The sequence below is a fragment of the Eriocheir sinensis genome, chromosome 27 (genome assembly GCF_024679095.1).
Source record: "Eriocheir sinensis breed Jianghai 21 chromosome 27, ASM2467909v1, whole genome shotgun sequence".
NCBI lineage: Eukaryota > Metazoa > Arthropoda > Malacostraca > Decapoda > Varunidae > Eriocheir > Eriocheir sinensis.
Window position 1 is genome coordinate 9,292,975 of NC_066535.1, and position 6,179 is coordinate 9,299,153.

The window sequence follows — 6,179 nt, forward strand, 5'->3', positions numbered from 1 at the left end:
GTTGATGTTTTCTTTTTGTTTTCTTTTTGTTATTTTTTACATTTTTTTTTTTTTTTACTCTTTTGATATTCTAAGTTTTGTTTTTGTTTTATTTCGTTATTTTGTTTTGTTGATGTTTTACCGTTATAGAAAGATGATGATGATGATGATGACAATGATATTCTTGTCGCATCATCATCATCACCATCATCATCATCATCATCACTCTCGCTGTTGTTGTTGTTGTTGTTGTTATACACTATCTTATCACTCATTATCGCGCGCCTAACATTTTTCTTCGGGGGGGATACGGGAGGGGAAGGAGGAGGGGGGGGGGGGGGAGGGGGGTCATTTTCTTCCTTATCATCATCGCCATTAGAATATGAATAGAAGGCGGGTTACGGATTAGATAACGATGGCCTTTCCCTTTCTTCTTTTCTTCTTCCTTCTTTACTTCTTCGTCTTCTTCCTTTTTCTACTTTCTTTTCCTTATCTACTCCTTTCTCCCATTTCCTCTTCCTTACTTCTTCGTCTTCTTCCTTTTTCTACTTTCTTTTCCTTATCTACTCCTTTCTCCCATTTCCTCTTCCTTACTTTACTTCTTCGTCTTCTTCCTTTTTCTACTTTTTTCCTCCTCCTCCTTTATTCTTTCCTTACTTTTCTTAACTTCGTCTTTTTCTTCTTCTATTTTCTTCCTCCTTTTCCTTCTTCTCTACTTTTTATTTTCCTATTCTCTTCACAGTTATCTACTTTCTCCCATTTCCTCTTCCTTACTTTTCTTTACCTTTTCGTCTTTTTTTTCTACTTTCTTCCTTCTCCTTCTCCTTCATACTTTCTTTTCCTTTCCTCTTCACACTTATCTACTTCTTTCTCCCATTTCCATCCCCTTCGTTTTCTTTTATTGCTTCTACTTTTTTCCTCCTTTTCCTTCTTCTCTACTTTATTTTCCTATTTTTTCACACTCACCTAAATTACGTGTCTCTCATTTCCTCTCCGTTACTTTCCTTTACCCACCAACTTTCGTCTATCTATGCCATTTCCTTTCTCTCTCTCTCTCTCTCTCTCTCTCTCTCTCTCTCTCTCTCTCTCTCTCTCTCTCTCTCTCTCTCCCCTTTCCCGCCATCCCTTTCCACGTGTCGGGAGGAAAAAAAAATATAAATAACACAATCCAATGGTCTCTGAATCTTGTGAGTCTTTCCTCCGAGGCGCTGCTCAGTATCTTTCCCTTTTCTCCTCCTCCTCCTCCTCTTCGTCCTGACCTCGTCCTCACATGGGCCAGGCGGAGGGTACGGCAGATTAGATAAAAGATAAAAAAAAGACCTCCACGTCTCTCCAACTCTCTCTCTCTCCCTCTCCCTCCCCCTCTCCTTTTCTCTCTCTTTCACCACTCTCCCTTCCTCCTTTTCTCTTTCTCTCTCTCCCTTTACCTCCTTCCTTTTCTCCCTCCCTCTACTTTTCTGCACCTTTTTCCTCCCCCTCTCTCTCTTCCTCCTTTTCTCTTTCTCTCTCTCTCCCTTTACCTCCTTTCTTTTCTCCCTCCTTCTACTTTTCTGCACTTTTTTCCTCCTCCTCTCTCTACCTCTCCTTTTCTCTCTCTTTCCCTGCTCTCCCTTCCTCCTTTTCTCTTTCTCTCTCCCTTTACTTTTCTTCACTTTTTCCTCCCGCTCTCTCTCCCTCCCTCTCTCTTTTGCCTCTTATATACCTCAATGATAAGGAAAGAGAAAAATAAGTCAACTCTCCCCTCTCTCTCCCTCCCTCCTTTGCTCCCCCCTTCCCCCTCTCTCCCTCTATCTCCCCTCGGACCCCTATGATAAGGAAAATAAAATAAAAGGAAGATAAAAATAAAGTTAGCGATATTGTCTGCGAGTGTGTTCTGATGTTAGTGTTCTCCCCCTCCCTCCTCCCCTCTTTTCTTTCTCCCCCTCTCCCCTTTCTCTCCCCTCCTTACTTTCACTATATTTAGCTACACACACACACACACACACACACACACCATTACTGACGCTAATATCTCCCTCCTCTTCTTCACTGCGGTATGGGTAGTGTTGTTGTTGTTGTTGTTGTTGTTTTCTTGTTAATTATTGTCTTCTGTATCTTGTCTGCCCTTAACTTCCCTTCTACTTCTTATTTCTTCTTCCCCTTCTTCACTGTGGTATGGGTGGTAGTGTTTTGTTGTTGTTGTTTTCTTGTTGATTATTGTCTTCTGTCTCTTGTCTTCCCTTAACTTCTATTTCTTTCTCCTTCTTCAACTTCTTCCCTTTTCTTCTCTTAATTCTTCTATTTCTACTGCCGTCATCATCATCATCACTATCATCAATCTCCTCTGTTTCTTTCTCCTTCTTCAACTTCTTTCTTTTTCTTCTCTAACTTCTTTTTCTATTTCTACTGCTGTCATCATCATCATCATCATCACTATCATCAATCTCCTCTATTTCTTTCTCCTTCTTCAACTTCTTTCTTCTTCTCTTACTTCTTCTTTTTCTACTGCCGTCATCGTCATCATCACTATCATCAATCTCCTCTATTTCTTTCTCCTTCAACTTCTTTCTTTTCCTTTTCTTGCTTCTTTTTCTATTTCTACTGCTGTCATCATCATCATCACTATCATCAATCTCCTCTATTTCTTTCTCCTTCTTCAACTTCTTCCTTTTTCTTCTACTGCCATCATCATCATCATCACTATCATCATACTAACCTAACCTAAGCCAACCCACCATCCTCATCATCATCATCACCATCACCATCACCACTTCCCACAAGGGCCCACACACTCTCCTCTTCCTCCTCCTCTCCCTCTTCTTCCCTTCCTTTGGGGTCACCAGCTGCCTTCTCCTCCTCCTCCTCCTCCCACTCTTCTTCATTTTTGCTCTCATCCTTATCCTGTTTCCGTCATTTTTGTCTAATCTTCTTTCCTTCCTTTCTTTTCCCTCCTCCTCCTCCTCCTCCTCCTCTTCTCTCATTAACTTATCTCCTCCAGTTTCCTCTTTATCTCTCTATGTAAATTTCTCTTTCTGTTCGTTATTCTTTTATATTGGATTCGTTGTTCAATTTTCATCTACTTTTTTTTATATCATTAATTTCCATTTAATTATTTTGATTTATTGCTTATTTTCCTTGTTTCTTCCTTCGTCTCTCCTTTCATGATATCGTTTTTTTTTTATATATTTTTTCTCCTTTTTTCATAAATTGTTCCTTTCCCTTTCTTCCTTTATCCTTTCATCTTCCTGCTTATCCTTCTTTCCTTTCCTTCCTTCCTTCTTCCTTCATCTCTATTTCCTAACACTCATTTCTCTTCCTTTCTTCCTTCTCCTCATTCCTTGTGTCGTCGTCCTCCTCCTCCTCCTCCTCCACTCATCTCCTATCCTTATCCTCCCATATGTTTAGTTAGTACTGCTCTCCACCCCCATCTCTCTCTCTCTCTCTCTCTCTCTCTCTCTCTCTCTCTCTCTCTCTCTCTCGCTTTCAATTACGAACGAAGCCTATCTCGAACCGGGGCTTAGCGGGTTCAGAATCGCCGCTAATCGCTTGCCGGCAGTCGAACCCAGTGTGGTCAGTCTGTCATTGAAGCCCTTACAGCCAACGTCCATCTCTCTCTCTCTCTCTCTCTCTCTCTCTCTCTCTCTCTCTCTCTCTCTCTCTCTCTCTCCAGGGAAATAGGTGAATAGGTGAAGAGGGGGATTCAGTTACCTCGGGTCATGCGGGTTACCTCTCTCTCTCTCTCTCTCTCTCTCTCTCTCTCTCTCTCTCTCTCTCTCTCTCTCGCTCTCTCTCTCTCTCCTCTCTCTCTCTCTCACCTTCTTCTCTCTCTCTCTCTCCTCCTCCTCCTCCTCCTCCTCCTCCTCCTCCACAGCCTTCTTCTCTCCACTCTTCTCCCGTGTCCTCCCCCCCTCCTCCACCTCCTCCTTTTCCATTTACCACAGCCTCTCCACTTTCTTCCACTCTCCTTCTTTCTCATCCAAATCTGTTTTTCCTATCAATTCCTCCTCTTCCTCTTCCACTGCTTCTCCTTAACTTCTATTTTTTTTCTCCTTCTTCAACTTTTCTTTTTCTTCTCTTACTTCTTTTATTTCTACTGCTGTCATCATCTTCATCATCACTATCATCATACTAATCTAACCTAAACCACCATCCTCCTCCTCCTCCATCACCATCACCATCATCACTCCCTCAATATTCTCCACAGTCTTCCACCTCCTGTATTTTTTTTCTTTTTCACTTGTTTGCCGTGTCTTTGTCATCCACATACCATCCTCCACCTTCTTCTAATACTTCTTCATTTTCTTCCCTTTCTCTTCCTTACCGTTTCCCCATTGTCAGTCTTTCCTCTTATCCATTGTCTCCTGTTTCGTCCTTATCCTTATACCCTTTTCCTCCTTCTAATCCTTCTTTTTCTTTTTCTTCTCTTCCTCCTCCTTACCGTTTCCCCATAGTCAGTCTTCCCTCTCATGATCTCATCCCTTCGTCCCTTTCTCCCCCCCCCCCCCCCTTACCGTCTATTCACCCAAGAGACAGGAAAGGGACGCCCCCGACGGCAGGGCTCCCGTAGGAACCCAACACCACCACCACCACCACCACCACCACTACCACCACCACCACTACCACCACCACCACCGCTGCTCCACAATGCTCTCTTTCACTGTCACTACTCACTGCTTCCTGCCTCCTCCTCCTCCTCCTCCTCCTGGTGTGTGTGTGTGTGTGTGTGTGTGTGTGTTGCAGTTTCTTCGTCTCCTTTCTGTATATGTTATCGTCACCCTCCTCTTCTTCCTCTTCCTCCTCCTCCTCCTCTTCCCTCATGGCTCTGTCCCTCCTCCTGTCTCCTCTGCTGTTTTATGTTACGTCGCTGAAGGCTCCTGCTGATTTTAAGGACGTTACTGCTGACACATTCCAATCCTTTATTTTTTTGCCTTTTTTTTTTTTTTTACTTCGAGTGGCGGGAACCCTGTCTGTCTCCGTCCGTGGGTTCAAATAGGGTTGGTGTTGTGTTGGTGCTGGATCGTCTTTCAAGCTCTTCAATTCCTTCACTGTTGTCTCTTCTGATCCTCCTTAGACCCCTTTTCCTTCTTCCTTTCCTCCTTCGTCTTCTGTTCTTTCTATTCTTCCTTATTGTTTTCGCTTTTTCTTGATTTTCTTTTTATTAGTTCTTGTTTTGATTCATTTTTTTCTCCGTATCTTTATTACTGTCTTCTACTTTCCCTCCTCGTCCTCGTCCTCCTCCTTCTCCTTCCTCTCTTCTAAATAGCTCTCCATCTCGTCCTCCTCTTCCTCCTCCTTCTTACCATTCTCTTCCTCGTCTTTCTCCTTCTGTTCTACTTCACTTTTCGTCCACTTACTCTATTAATTCTCGTTCTCGTTCCCCTCCTCCTCCTCTTACTCCTATTCCTCCTCTTCCTCCACACACTCATCTCCCTATCCTCGTCTCTTGTCTCCTATAATCGGGTCAAACAAAGTGGGCACCCTCTCTTCTACCCTTCTTCTTCTCTTGTCATACCCCTACCCCTCCCCCCTCACCCTTCCTCCTACCCCCAACCTACATCCCTCGCATATATAAAAACCTAACCTGCCCAAAAGCCCTCACTGGACACACACACACACACACACACACACTCACACACACTCACACACACAGCCAGGAATACAACCCATTGTTTTGCGGGGAGCGAGGTCACCTGAACCCCCCTCCCCCCTTCCCTCTTCTCCCCTTCTCCCTCCCCTCCCCTCTCCCTGAACCCAACCCCCTCCCCCCCTCAACTTCTCAGGGTCATTGGTGGTAGGGGGTGAGGGGAGGAGGAGGAGGGGAGGGAGGCACTTGTGGAGGTAAGGGGTAGGAGGGAGAGGGGAGGGGAGGGGGTTTCAGGGAGTCTGGAAGGGGAGGAGGGAGGGCGCTTGGAGAGAAGGTAAGGGTGGGGAAGGGAGGGAAGGGGGAGGGAGGAGCAGAGATGGGGAAGGGGAAGGGGGAGGGAGAGGGGAAGGAATGGGGTGTCAGGGAGTCTGTTTAGTATAGTGGTGGTGGGGGATAAGAAGGGGGGAGGGAGTGGTGGTGGTGGTGGTGATGGTGGTGGTGGTGATGATGATGGTGGTGGTGATGATGAAAATAAAATGGCCTATGATGACTTACTGTGTATCTTCTGTGTTCTCTCTCTCTCTCTCTCTCTCTCTCTCTCTCTCTCTCTCTCTCTCTCTCTCTCTCTCTCTCTCTC

General features: G+C 44.7%; 1 long non-coding RNA gene across 1 annotated transcript; it reads right to left on the minus strand.

The window, feature by feature from the left end:
• Positions 1–528: 528 nt before the first annotated feature.
• LOC127004095 (uncharacterized) lies at positions 529–3,708 on the minus strand. Its single transcript, XR_007757628.1, has 2 exons — positions 1,536–3,708; positions 529–1,442 (listed from the first exon to the last, which is right to left on the minus strand). It is a non-coding gene; the product is annotated as an uncharacterized LOC127004095 (long non-coding RNA).
• Between the last annotated feature and the right edge of the window lie 2,471 nt (positions 3,709–6,179).